Raw genomic sequence first — 15,778 nt, forward strand, 5'->3', positions numbered from 1 at the left:
TCCTCTCTAGGTTTCTTCCTAGGTTTTGGCCTTTCTAGGGAGTTTTTCCAAGCCACCGTGCTTCTACACCTGCATTGCTTGCTGTTTGGGGTTTTAGGCTGGGTTTCTGTACAGCACTTTGAGATATCAGCTGATGTATTAAAGGCTTTATAAATACATATAGACAGGCAGACAGGCAGACATACAGACAGGGAGAGAGGAAGGCAGACAGGCATGGAGAGAGGCAGGCAGGCAGGCAGGCAGAATATAGTTACAGTGTGTGTGCTTTGGTCGTATCAAAAATACTCGTCCACAAGCATTCAGCAACGTAACGCTCCACATCCCGTTGCATAGCGTGAATCTATTTTGTAGTTAGTCATTTTATTAATATATGTTTTCTATTGAGTAATGACGTTATATCAGGAGCGGAAGGCTGAGATAGTATATGAACCAGTTACAAGGTACCAAGAATTAAAAATAATGGATGTTGACACATGATGGAGATTATGTTGAAGCATAATTTACGAATTTACAGTTAATGAAAATGTTAAATTAATCCAGCATAAACTAATGTATATAATTTATTATAAAAGAGGCAAAGTTCACAAATGCTACAGCTCGACGGCAGAGTCAAGTCTAAAGTGTAAAACCAATATGTATGAAATAATTCATGATTTCTGGGGGATGCTATAAAGTATGGAAGTTATGGGCGGAGGTACAAAGTTGTCTGCCAGAAGTATCACAATATAAACATACTTTTAATCAGTCTGTCTGCATATTTCAAGACACGGCATATGGGGGTGGAGTGAGACCAAATGGGCTGCATGATTCTCTTCTCATCACTCATATCGAAAGAATGGGCATATGGGGGTGGAGTGAGACCAAATGGGCTGCATGATTCTCTTCTCATCACTCATATCGAAAGAATGGGCATATGGGGGTGGAGTGAGACCAAATGGGCTGCATGATTCTCTTCTCATCACTCATATCGAAAGAATGGGCATATGGGGGTGGAGTGAGACCAAATGGGCTGCATGATTCTCTTCTCATCACTCATATCGAAAGAATGGGCATATGGGGGTGGAGTGAGACCAAATGGGCTGCATGATTCTCTTCTCATCACTCATATCGAAAGAATGGGCATATGGGGGTGGAGTGAGACCAAATGGGCTGCATGATTCTCTTCTCATCACTCATATCGAAAGAATGGGCATATGGGGGTGGAGTGAGACCAAATGGGCTGCATGATTCTCTTCTCATCACTCATATCGAAAGAATGGGCATATGGGGGTGGAGTGAGACCAAATGGGCTGCATGATTCTCTTCTCATCACTCATATCGAAAGAATGGGCATATGGGGGTGGAGTGAGACCAAATGGGCTGCATGATTCTCTTCTCATCACTCATATCGAAAGAATGGGCATATGGGGGTGGAGTGAGACCAAATGGGCTGCATGATTCTCTTCTCATCACTCATATCGAAAGAATGGGCATATGGGGGTGGAGTGAGACCAAATGGGCTGCATGATTCTCTTCTCATCACTCATATCGAAAGAATGGGCATATGGGGGTGGAGTGAGACCAAATGGGCTGCATGATTCTCTTCTCATCACTCATATCGAAAGAATGGGCATATGGGGGTGGAGTGAGACCAAATGGGCTGCATGATTCTCTTCTCATCACTCATATCGAAAGAATGGGCATATGGGGGTGGAGTGAGACCAAATGGGCTGCATGATTCTCTTCTCATCACTCATATCGAAAGAATGGGCATATGGGGGTGGAGTGAGACCAAATGGGCTGCATGATTCTCTTCTCATCACTCATATCGAAAGAATGGGCATATGGGGGTGGAGTGAGACCAAATGGGCTGCATGATTCTCTTCTCATCACTCATATCGAAAGAATGGGCATATGGGGTGGAGTGAGACCAAATGGGCTGCATGATTCTCTTCTCATCACTCATATCGAAAGAATGGGCATATGGGGGTGGAGTGAGACCAAATGGGCTGCATGATTCTCTTCTCATCACTCATATCGAAAGAATGGGCATATGGGGGTGGAGTGAGACCAAATGGGCTGCATGATTCTCTTCTCATCACTCATATCGAAAGAATGGGCATATGGGGGTGGAGTGAGACCAAATGGGCTGCATGATTCTCTTCTCATCACTCATATCGAAAGAATGGGCATATGGGGGTGGAGTGAGACCAAATGGGCTGCATGATTCTCTTCTCATCACTCATATCGAAAGAATGGGCATATGGGGGTGGAGTGAGACCAAATGGGCTGCATGATTCTCTTCTCATCACTCATATCGAAAGAATGGGCATATGGGGGTGGAGTGAGACCAAATGGGCTGCATGATTCTCTTCTCATCACTCATATCGAAAGAATGGGCATATGGGGGTGGAGTGAGACCAAATGGGCTGCATGATTCTCTTCTCATCACTCATATCGAAAGAATGGGCATATGGGGGTGGAGTGAGACCAAATGGGCTGCATGATTCTCTTCTCATCACTCATATCGAAAGAATGGGCATATGGGGGTGGAGTGAGACCAAATGGGCTGCATGATTCTCTTCTCATCACTCATATCGAAAGAATGGGCATATGGGGGTGGAGTGAGACCAAATGGGCTGCATGATTCTCTTCTCATCACTGGGCATATGATTCTCTTCTCATCACTCATATCGAAAGAATGGGCATATGGGGGTGGAGTGAGACCAAATGGGCTGCATGATTCTCTTCTCATCACTCATATCGAAAGAATGGGCATATGGGGGTGGAGTGAGACCAAATGGGCTGCATGATTCTCTTCTCATCACTCATATCGAAAGAATGGGCATATGGGGGTGGAGTGAGACCAAATGGGCTGCATGATTCTCTTCTCATCACTCATATCGAAAGAATGGGCATATGGGGGTGGAGTGAGACCAAATGGGCTGCATGATTCTCTTCTCATCACTCATATCGAAAGAATGGGCATATGGGGGTGGAGTGAGACCAAATGGGCTGCATGATTCTCTTCTCATCACTCATATCGAAAGAATGGGCATATGGGGGTGGAGTGAGACCAAATGGGCTGCATGATTCTCTTCTCATCACTCATATCGAAAGAATGGGCATATGGGGGTGGAGTGAGACCAAATGGGCTGCATGATTCTCTTCTCATCACTCATATCGAAAGAATGGGCATATGGGGGTGGAGTGAGACCAAATGGGCTGCATGATTCTCTTCTCATCACTCATATCGAAAGAATGGGCATATGGGGGTGGAGTGAGACCAAATGGGCTGCATGATTCTCTTCTCATCACTCATATCGAAAGAATGGGCATATGGGGGTGGGGGTGAGACCAAATGGGCTGCATGATTCTCTTCTCATCACTCATATCGAAAGAATGGGCATATGGGGGTGGAGTGAGACCAAATGGGCTGCATGATTCTCTTCTCATCACTCATATCGAAAGAATGGGCATATGGGGGTGGAGTGAGACCAAATGGGCTGCATGATTCTCTTCTCATCACTCATATCGAAAGAATGGGCATATGGGGGTGGAGTGAGACCAAATGGGCTGCATGATTCTCTTCTCATCACTCATATCGAAAGAATGGGCATATGGGGGTGGAGTGAGACCAAATGGGCTGCATGATTCTCTTCTCATCACTCATATCGAAAGAATGGGCATATGGGGGTGGAGTGAGACCAAATGGGCTGCATGATTCTCTTCTCATCACTCATATCGAAAGAATGGGCATATGGGGGTGGAGTGAGACCAAATGGGCTGCATGATTCTCTTCTCATCACTCATATCGAAAGAATGGGCATATGGGGGTGGAGTGAGACCAAATGGGCTGCATGATTCTCTTCTCATCACTCATATCGAAAGAATGGGCATATGGGGGTGGAGTGAGACCAAATGGGCTGCATGATTCTCTTCTCATCACTCATATCGAAAGAATGGGCATATGGGGGTGGAGTGAGACCAAATGGGCTGCATGATTCTCTTCTCATCACTCATATCGAAAGAATGGGCATATGGGGGTGGAGTGAGACCAAATGGGCTGCATGATTCTCTTCTCATCACTCATATCGAAAGAATGGGCATATGGGGGTGGAGTGAGACCAAATGGGCTGCATGATTCTCTTCTCATCACTCATATCGAAAGAATGGGCATTTGGGGGTGGAGTGAGACCAAATGGGCTGCATGATTCTCTTCTCATCACTCATATCGAAAGAATGGGCATATGGGGGTGGAGTGAGACCAAATGGGCTGCATGATTCTCTTCTCATCACTCATATCGAAAGAATGGGCATATGGGGGTGGAGTGAGACCAAATGGGCTGCATGATTCTCTTCTCATCACTCATATCGAAAGAATGGGCATATGGGGGTGGAGTGAGACCAAATGGGCTGCATGATTCTCTTCTCATCACTCATATCGAAAGAATGGGCATATGGGGGTGGAGTGAGACCAAATGGGCTGCATGATTCTCTTCTCATCACTCATATCGAAAGAATGGGCATATGGGGGTGGAGTGAGACCAAATGGGCTGCATGATTCTCTTCTCATCACTCATATCGAAAGAATGGGCATATGGGGGTGGAGTGAGACCAAATGGGCTGCATGATTCTCTTCTCATCACTCATATCGAAAGAATGGGCATATGGGGGTGGAGTGAGACCAAATGGGCTGCATGATTCTCTTCTCATCACTCATATCGAAAGAATGGGCATATGGGGGTGGAGTGAGACCAAATGGGCTGCATGATTCTCTTCTCATCACTCATATCGAAAGAATGGGCATATGGGGGTGGAGTGAGACCAAATGGGCTGCATGATTCTCTTCTCATCACTCATATCGAAAGAATGGGCATATGGGGGTGGAGTGAGACCAAATGGGCTGCATGATTCTCTTCTCATCACTCATATCGAAAGAATGGGCATATGGGGGTGGAGTGAGACCAAATGGGCTGCATGATTCTCTTCTCATCACTCATATCGAAAGAATGGGCATATGGGGGTGGAGTGAGACCAAATGGGCTGCATGATTCTCTTCTCATCACTCATATCGAAAGAATGGGCATATGGGGGTGAGACCATCACTCAGTGAGACCAAATGGGCTGCATGATTCTCTTCTCATCACTCATATCGAAAGAATGGGCATATGGGGGTGGAGTGAGACCAAATGGGCTGCATGATTCTCTTCTCATCACTCATATCGAAAGAATGGGCATATGGGGGTGGAGTGAGACCAAATGGGCTGCATGATTCTCTTCTCATCACTCATATCGAAAGAATGGGCATATGGGGGTGGAGTGAGACCAAATGGGCTGCATGATTCTCTTCTCATCACTCATATCGAAAGAATGGGCATATGGGGGTGGAGTGAGACCAAATGGGCTGCATGATTCTCTTCTCATCACTCATATCGAAAGAATGGGCATATGGGGGTGGAGTGAGACCAAATGGGCTGCATGATTCTCTTCTCATCACTCATATCGAAAGAATGGGCATATGGGGGTGGAGTGAGACCAAATGGGCTGCATGATTCTCTTCTCATCACTCATATCGAAAGAATGGGCATATGGGGGTGGAGTGAGACCAAATGGGCTGCATGATTCTCTTCTCATCACTCATATCGAAAGAATGGGCATATGGGGGTGGAGTGAGACCAAATGGGCTGCATGATTCTCTTCTCATCACTCATATCGAAAGAATGGGCATATGGGGGTGGAGTGAGACCAAATGGGCTGCATGATTCTCTTCTCATCACTCATATCGAAAGAATGGGCATATGGGGGTGGAGTGAGACCAAATGGGCTGTATGATTCTCTTCTCATCACTCATATCGAAAGAATGGGCATATGGGGGTGGAGTGAGACCAAATGGGCTGCATGATTCTCTTCTCATCACTCATATCGAAAGAATGGGCATATGGGGGTGGAGTGAGACCAAATGGGCTGCATGATTCTCTTCTCATCACTCATATCGAAAGAATGGGCATATGGGGGTGGAGTGAGACCAAATGGGCTGCATGATTCTCTTCTCATCACTCATATCGAAAGAATGGGCATATGGGGGTGGAGTGAGACCAAATGGGCTGTATGATTCTCTTCTCATCACTCATATCGAAAGAATGGGCATATGGGGGTGGAGTGAGACCAAATGGGCTGCATGATTCTCTTCTCATCACTCATATCGAAAGAATGGGCATATGGGGGTGGAGTGAGACCAAATGGGCTGCATGATTCTCTTCTCATCACTCATATCGAAAGAATGGGCATATGGGGGTGGAGTGAGACCAAATGGGCTGCATGATTCTCTTCTCATCACTCATATCGAAAGAATGGGCATATGGGGGTGGAGTGAGACCAAATGGGCTGCATGATTCTCTTCTCATCACTCATATCGAAAGAATGGGCATATGGGGGTGGAGTGAGACCAAATGGGCTGCATGATTCTCTTCTCATCACTCATATCGAAAGAATGGGCATATGGGGGTGGAGTGAGACCAAATGGGCTGCATGATTCTCTTCTCATCACTCATATCGAAAGACACGGCATATGGGGGTGGAGTGAGACCAAATGGGCTGCATGATTCTCTTCTCATCACTCATATCGAAAGAATGGGCATATGGGGGTGGAGTGAGACCAAATGGGCTGCATGATTCTCTTCTCATCACTCATATCGAAAGAATGGGCATATGGGGGAGTTAGACATTAGTTCATCTAGTCTACACCTGTAGGGATATTAGTTCATCTAGTCTACACCTGTAGGGATATTAGTTTATCTAGTCTACACCTGAAGGGATATTAGTTCATCTAGTCTACACCTGTAGGGATATTAGTTATGTTCTAGTCTACACCTGTAGGGATATTAGTTATGTTCTAGTCTACACCTGTAGGGATATTAGTTTATCTAGTCTACACCTGTAGGGATATCAGTTCATCTAGTCTACACCTGAAGGGATATTAGTTCATCGAGTCTACACCTGTAGGGATATTAGTTATGTTCTAGTCTACACCTGTAGGGATATTAGTTCATCTAGTAGACGCCTGTATGGATGTTGGTTATGTTCGAGTCTACACCTGTAGGGATATTAGTTCATCTAGTCTACACCTGTAGGGATATTAGTTAATCTTGTCTACACCTGTAGGGATATTAGTTTATCTAGTCTACACCTGTAGGGATATTAGTTATGTTCTAGTCTACACCTGTAGGGATATTAGTTTATCTAGTCTACACCTGTAGGGATATTAGCTCATCTAGTCTACACCTGTAGGGATATTAGTTTATCTAGTCTACACCTGTAGGGATATTAGTTATGTTCTAGTCTACACCTGTAGGGATATTAGTTATGTTCTAGTCTACACCTGTAGGGGTATTACTTCATCAAGTCTACACCTTTAGGGTTTTTAGTTTATCAAGTCTACACCTGTAGGGATATTAGTTATGTTCTAGTCTACACCTGTAGGGATATTAGTTCATCTAGTCTACACCTGTAGGGATATTAGTTCCACTGGATGTCAGAAGGTGAATTCACCAATTTGTAAGTCGCTCTGGATAAGAGCGTCTGCTAAATGACTTAAATGTAATGTAAATGTAGTCTACACCTGTAGCGATATTAGTTCATCTAGACTACACCTGTAGGGATATTAGTTATGTTCTAGTCTACACCTGTAGGGATATTAGTTCATCTAGTCTACACCTGTAGGGATATTAGTTCATCTAGTCTACACCTGTAGGGATATTAGTTATGTTCTAGTCTACACCTGTAGGGATATTAGTTCATCTAGTCTACACCTGTAGGGATATTAGTTATGTTCTAGTCTACACCTGTAGGGGTATTAGTTTATCTAGTCTACACCTGTAGGGATATTAGTTCATCTAGTCTACACCTGTAGGGATATTAGTTATGTTCTAGTCCACACCTGTAGGGATATTAGTTAATCTAGTCTACACCTGTAGGGATATTAGTTATGTTCTAGTCTACACCTGTAGGGATTTTAGTTCATCTAGTCTACACCTGTAGGGATATTAGTTATGTTATAGTCTACACCTGTAGGGATATTAGTTCATCTAGTCTACACCTGTAAGGATATTAGTTCATCTAGTCTACACCTGTAGGGATATTAGTTCATCTAGTCTACACCTGTAGGGATATTAGTTATGTTATAGTCTACACCTGTAGGTATATTAGTTCATCTAGTCTACACCTGTAGGGATATTAGTTATGTTATAGTCTACATCTGTAGGTATATTAGTTCATCTAGTCTACACCTGTAGGGATATTAGTTATGTTCTAGTCTACACCTGTAGGGATATTAGTTATGTTCTAGTCTACACCTGTAAGGATATTAGTTCATCTAGTCTACACCAGTAGGGATATTAGTTCATCTAGTCTACACCTGTAGGGATATTAGTTATGTTATAGTCTACACCTGTAGGTATATTAGTTCATCTAGTCTACACCTGTAGGGATATTAGTTATGTTCTTGTCTATACCTGTTGGGATATTAGTTCATCAAGTCTACACATGTAGGGATATTAGTTCATCAAGTCTACACCTGTAGGGATATTAGTTATGTTATCGTCTATACCTGTTGGGATATTAGTTCATCAAGTCTACACCTGTAGGGATATTAGTTCATCAAGTCTACACCTGTAGGGATATTAGTTATGTTATCGTCTACACCTTTAGGGATATTAGTTATGTTATCGTCTATACCTGTTGGGATATTAGTTCATCTAGTCTACACCTGTTGGGATATTAGTTCATCAAGTCTACACCTGTAGGGATATTAGTTATGTTATCGTCTACACCTGTAGGGATATTAGTTATGTTCTAGTCTACACCTGTAGGGATATTAGTTATGTTCTAGTCTACACCTGTAGGGATATTAGTTCATCTCGTCTACACCTGTAGGGATATTAGTTATGTTCTAGTCTACACCTGTAGTGATATTAGTTCATCTCGTCTACACCTGTAGGTATATTAGTTATGTTCTAGTCTACACCTGTAGGGATATTAGTTCATCTCGTCTACACCTGTAGGGATATTAGTTATGTTCTAGTCTACACCTGTAGGGATATTAGTTCATCTCGTCTACACCTGTAGGGATATTAGTTATGTTCTAGTCTACACCTGTAGGGATATTAGTTCATCTCGTCTACACCTGTAGGGATATTAGTTATGTTCTAGTCTACACCTGTAGGGATATCAGTTCATCTAGTCTCCACCTGTAGGGATATTAGTTATGTTATAGTCTACACCTGTAGGGATATTAGTTCATCTAGTCTACACCTGTAGGGATATTAGTTCATCTAGTCTACACCTGTAGGGATATTAGTTATGTTCAAGTCTACACCTGTAGGGATATTAGTTCATCTAGTCTACACCTGTAGGGATATTAGTTATGTTCTAGTCTACACCTGTAGGGATATTAGTTATGTTCTAGTCTACACCTGTAGGGATATTAGTTATGTTCTAGTCTACACCTGTAGGGATATTAGTTCATCTCGTCTACACCTGTAGGGATATTAGTTAATCTAGTCTACACCTGTTGGGATATTTGTTATGTACTAGTCTACACCTGTAGGGATATTAGTTATGTTATAGTCTACACCTGTAGGGATATTAGTTCATCTAGTCTACACCTGAAGGGATATTAGTTCATCTTGTCTAAACCTGTAGGGATATTAGTTATGTTCTAGTCTAACCCTGTAGGGATATTAGTTCATCTCGTCTACACCTGTAGGGATATTAGTTCATCTAGTCTACACCTGTAGGGATGTTAGTTAATCTAGTCTCCACCTGTAAGGATATTAGTTCATCTAGTCTACACCTGTAGGGATATTAGTTATGTTATAGTCTACACCTGTAGGGATATTAGTTATGTTATAGTCTACACCTGTAGGGATATTAATTATGTTCTAGTCTACACCTGTAGGGATAATAGTTCCTCTAGTCTACACCTGTAGGGATATTGGTTCATCTCGTCTACACCTGTAGGGATAGTAGTTAATCTAGTCTACACCTGTTGGGATATTTGTTATGTACTAGTCTACACCTGTAGGGATATTAATTATGTTCTAGTCTACACCTGTAGGGATATTAGTTCATCTAGTCTATACCTGTTGGAATATTAGTTCATCTAGTCTACACCTGTAGGGATATTAGTTATCTTCTAGTCTATACCTGTAGGGATATTAGTTATGTTCTAGTCTACACCTGTAGGGATATTAGTTTATCTAGTCTACACCTGTTGGGATATTAGTTCATTAATCAATCAATCAAATTATTACATTACATCAGCAGATATATCAAAGTTCTGTACAGAAACCCATCCTAAAACCCCAAACAGCAAGCAATGCAGATGTAGAAACACGGTGGCTTGTTGTCACGCCCTGACCTTCGAGAACCTTTTATTTCTCTATTTTGGTTAGGTCAGGGTGCGACTAGGGTGGGTAGTCTAGTTTTTCCTTTTCTATGTTGGCCTGGTATGGTTCCCAATCAGAAGCAACTGTCTATTGTTGTCTCTGATTGGGGATCATATTTAGGCAGCCTTTTCCCAACTGTTGTTTGTGGGATGTTGATGTTGTATTGTTGCTTTTCGCCCTACAAAAATGTACGTTTAGTTTTGTTAGTCTTGCTTGTTTTGTGCCGGTTATCATAAATAAAAATGATTAACCTGCCCCACACTGCGTCTTGGTTCGACCATCCTTCCAACAACGATCGTTACAGAAGCTCCCACCACCAACGGACCAGGCAGCGTGACCAGGAGGAGCAGGGATCTTGGGCCTGGGAGGAAAGCCAGGAGTGGAGGACATCCTGGACTTGGGAGCGGGCGTGCTGAGGAGCGTGACACCAGTCCGGTGTCATATGCATATTTCACGCATCTGGCCTCCAGTGCACCTCCCGAGTCTGGTACATCCTGTGTCTCCTCCACGCCCTGAAGTGTGTGTCACCGTTCCGGTACAATGTGTGCCGGTTCTACGCACCGTGTCTCCAGTGCACCTCCACAGCCCGGTACGTCCTGTTTCGGCTCCACACTCCAGGCCTGTAGCGATGGTCTGCAGTCCAGAGCCTCCAGCGACGATCTGCAGTCCAGAGCCCCCAGAGACGGTCTGCAGTCCAGAGCCCCCAGAGACGGTCTGCAGTCCAGAGCCTCCAGCAACGGTCTGCAGTCCAGAGCCCCCAGAGACGGTCTGCAGTCCGGAGCCTCCAGAGAAGGTTCCCAGTCCGGAGCCTCCAGCGATGGTCTGCAGTCCAGAGCCCCCAGAGACGGTCTGCAGTCCAGAGCCTCCAGCGACGGTCTGCAGTCCAGAGCCTCCAGAGACGGTCTGCAGTCCAGAGCCTCCAGAGACGGTTCCCAGTCCGGAGCCTCCAGAGAAGGTTCCCAGTCCGGAGCCTCCAGCGACGGTCTGCAGTCCAGAGCCTCCAGCGACGGTCTGCAGTCCAGAGCCTCCGGCGAGGGTTCCCAGTCCAGAGCCTCCGGCGAGGGTTCCCAGTCCAGAGCCTCCGGCGAGGGTTCCCAGTCCAGAGCCTCCGGCGAGGGTTCCCAGTCCAGAGCCTCCGGCGAGAGTACCCAGTCCAGAGCCTCCGGTGAGGGTTTCCAGTCCAGAGCGTCCGGCGACAGTTCACAGTCCGGAGCCTCCAGTGATGATCCGAGTCCCGAAGCCTCCAGTGATGACCCATGGCCGGGAGCCTCCAGTGTCCCCGGCGACGATCTACGGTGAGGTTCCGCCGGCAACGATCCACGGTCCGGAGTCCCCAGCGACAATCTACGGTCCGGTACCTCCGGCGATGAGCCACGGTCCGGAGTCCCCGGCGACGATCCCCGCACCAGAGGCACCACCGAAGTTGGCGGATCCTCGTGCGGAACAGGGGGGGGTTACTTTTTAGCCCTACAAAGCTGTACGTTTCGTTTTGTTACTCATTCTTGTTTTGTGCCGGTTATCATAAATAAGAATGATTAATCTACCCCACGCTGCGTCTTGGTCCGACCATCCTTCCACCAACGATCATTACAGTTGTAAAAACTCCCTCAAAAGGCAGGAACGTAGGAAGAAATGATTATCCAATCCTCTTTTGGCTGTGCTGGGTGGAGATTATAACAGAACATGGCCAAGTTGTTCAAACGTTCATAGATGACCAGCAGGGTCAAATAATAATAATCACAGGGGTTGTAGAGGATGCAACAGGTCAGCACCTCAGGAGTAAATGTCAGTTGGCTTGTCATAGCCAAGTTCGAGAGAGCAGGTGCGGTAGAGAGAGAGAGAGATAGTCGAAAACAGCAGGTCTGCGACAGGTAGCACTTCCGGTGAACAGGTCAGGGTTCCAAAGCCGCAGGCTGAACAGTTGAAACTGGAGCAGCAGCAGGTGGACTGGGGACAGCAAGGAGCCATCAGGCCAGGTAGTCCTGAGACATGGTCCTAGGGCTCAGGTTCTCCGAGAGAAGAGAGAGAGAAAGAAAATTAGAGGGTTAGGGTTAGGGTTATACTCCACAGAGCTTTACATTGATGACATCCTCATCTTCTCCTGCTCCCCACAAGAACACATGCTCCACGTCTGGCAGGTTCTCCAGCGCCTTCTGGAGAACCAGTTAAGGCGGAAATGTGCGAGTTTCATCACTCCACTATTCCCTTTTTGGGCTAGATCATCTCTGCTGGGATTGTCCAGTTGGATCCCGAGAAGGTGAGATTGGCCTCAGCCCACGTCCAAGGTGCAGCTGCAACGCTTCCTGGTTCCCCAACTTTTATTGTTGCTTTATCCGGGGTTACAGCACCCTGGCTTCCCCCCTGTTTGCACTCACCTCTACCAAGGTTCCATTCACGTGGTCCTCTGTTGCTGACCAAGCATTCCGGGACCTTAAACACCGCTTCACCACTGCTCCTACCCTTCCTGTCAGTTGTTGTGGAGGCCGACGCTTCAGCTGTCGGAGTGGGGGCTGTTCTGTTCCAACGTTCTGCCCTGGACCTTAATCTGCATCCCTGCGCCTTCTTCTCCCACCGCCTCACCAGTGAAGATGTCATTGGAGGAATGGAGGCACTGGTTAGAAGGGGCGGAACATCCGTTCATTGTGTGGACCGACCACAAAAACCTGGAGTATCTCTGTGCCATCATGCGCTTCAACTTCAGGCAGGCGAGATGGGCCCTGCTGTTTACCTGGTTCAACTTTTCCCTCTCCTACCGGCCGGGTTCTAATACGTCAATCCGGATTCCCTGTCTTGCCGCTATAACCCCACTGTTACCACCCCAGAGCCCGAGACCATCCTTCCCACCTCGTTCCTGTCACACAGGCTCTCGTCGGACCCTGGCCTTCGTGCAACAACGCTTTTGGTGTCCTACTATGGCTCCGGATGTTGCCTTATTTGTTGCTGCCTGCACGGTCTGCGCACAGAACAAGACTCCACGGCTGGTCTTCTCCAACCACAGCCTGTCCCTCACCGTCCCTGGTCCCATATCCCCGGATTTCGTCACGGGTCTCCCCCCGTCTGAGGGCAACATTGCCATCCTGACTGTGGTCAACTGGTTTTACAAAGCCGCCCACAACATTCCTCTCCCCAAATGTCCCTCAGCCAAGAAGACGACCCAGCTTAAGGTGCAGAACGTCTTCCGGATCAGCGAACTCCCGGTGGACATGGTCTCTGACCGTGGTCTTCAGTTCTCGTCCCTGTTCTGGAAAGCGTTCTGCACTCTCATTGGGTCATCGGCCAGCCAGTCCTCTGGATTCCACCTCCAGTCCAACAGACAGTAAGGGGCGAGACTACCAGGACTTAGAGACGACTCTTCGCTGCCTAGTCTCCGCCAACCCTACCACCTGGAGTCAGTAACTGGTATGGGTTGAGAACGCTCGCAAAACCCTTCCTTGCTCTGCCACGGGTCTCTCGCCCTTCAAGTGTGCCTTGGGATATCAGCTTCTGCTCTTCCCCGGGCCGCTCTGTTGAAGACCACTTCCAGGTATCGGCGACAAATGGATCATCACCAGAACCTTGCTCCACAATATCGGCTCAGGCAGAGGGAATGTCGCTCCACCTGGGACCTGCCCCCCTTTTCATCGATGGCCTTCCAACATACACATTGAGACGCCTCCTGAGTGTTCAACCATGGGGTAGGGGTTTCCAGTACCTGGTTGACTGGGAGGGTTATGGCCCGGAGGAGAGATCCTGGACCCTCATTGCTGACTTCCACCACCGGCACCCCGGTCAACCAGGTATGCGTCCAGAAAGGATGCCAGGTGGCGCCCCTAGAGGGGGGTACTGTCACACCCTGATCTTTTTCCCCTGTCTGTGTGATTGTCTCCAACCCCCTCCAGGTGTCGCCCGTGTATTTATACCTGTGTTCTCTGTTTGTCTGTTGCCAGTTTGTCTTGTTTGATAAGTCAACCAGCGTTTTTGTTCTCAGCTCCTCCTTTTCCGAGTCTCTCTTTTTCTCACCCTCCTGATTTTGACCCTTGCCTGTCCTGACTCTGAACCCACCTGCATGACTACTCTGCCTGACCTTGAGCCTGCCTGCCTTGAGCTGTCTATTGTCTGCCCCTGTTGGATTATTAAACCATTGTCTGCATCTGGGTCTTACCTTCATACCTGATATACTAGCTAGAGGGATGTATTGGTTTGGTTTTCTTCAAGGTTTACAGATCCCCTAACTAGCTCTAACTGGTCTGCAATGGGATAGTTTGTGATGATGAAGCTGATGCTGTTGCCCACAAAAATGACAGACTCCTTTCCTTTCTAAACTGTACTCATTTGCATATAGAAGGCTTTTTTGATGCCTTTATCTAGTCTGAGGTGTGTGTTTCTTTTGATACGTTCATGTTAATGATGCTGTGGATGGAATCTCAGTATACATCCCAAATGGCTCCCTGTCCACTGCACTACTTTTGACCAGACCTCTATGGATCCTGGTCAAAAGTAGGGCCCTATAAAGGGACCGGTGTGCCAATCGGGATGCAGCCTCTGAAATAGACAGCGTACAGTGCATTTACAGAACGTTTGATGACTTGATCTGCATACCTGACATAGTGTCTGAATTTCATGTTCTTAAGAGATGATTAATGAATCAATTAGTGGATGCTGCATATCATCTACAGGTGACATCAGCAAAATGTTGACAGCTAAGCTTCGAAACGGAGAAGCACATTGACGCCCTGTGTAGCTGTGAGAGTTTAACTATAAACGCATGTAATAATTAAACTACTTTATCAGGTCATATGAGGTCGGTCTCTAAGGAACGTCGGAGTGTGGCAGCCTTCAGAAGCTATTCATTTATTCCACATTGTGTTACAGGCAGCCTAAATTCAAAGTGGATTACTTTTGTTCTCACCAATCCACAGACCCCGTAGCGACAAAGTGAATTTTTTTTGTGCAAATTTATTGAAAATGAAATACAGAAATCTCATTTACATAAGTATTCACAACCCTGAGTCAATACTTTGTAGAGGCATCTTTGGCAGAGATTATAGCTGTGAGTCTTTCTGGGTAAGTCTCCAAGAGCTTTCCACGCCTGGATTGTGCAATATTTTCTTATTCTTAAAGCTCTGTCAAATTGGTTGTTGATCATCACTAGAAAACCATTTTCAGGTCGATTCAAGTCAAAACTCTAACTCAGCTATTCAGGAAATTCACTGTCTTCGTGGTAAGCAGCTCCAGGGTATATTTGGACTTTTGTTTTAGATTATTGTCCTGCTGAAAGGTGGATAAATCACAAACAGTTTTTTTCCTCAAGGATTTTGCCTTCGCATAGCTCCATTCAGTTTATTTTTTGTTCAATCAAATCAAATGTATTT

This window comes from Oncorhynchus masou, chromosome 18 (genome assembly GCF_036934945.1).
Source record: "Oncorhynchus masou masou isolate Uvic2021 chromosome 18, UVic_Omas_1.1, whole genome shotgun sequence".
Classification (NCBI taxonomy): domain Eukaryota; kingdom Metazoa; phylum Chordata; class Actinopteri; order Salmoniformes; family Salmonidae; genus Oncorhynchus; species Oncorhynchus masou.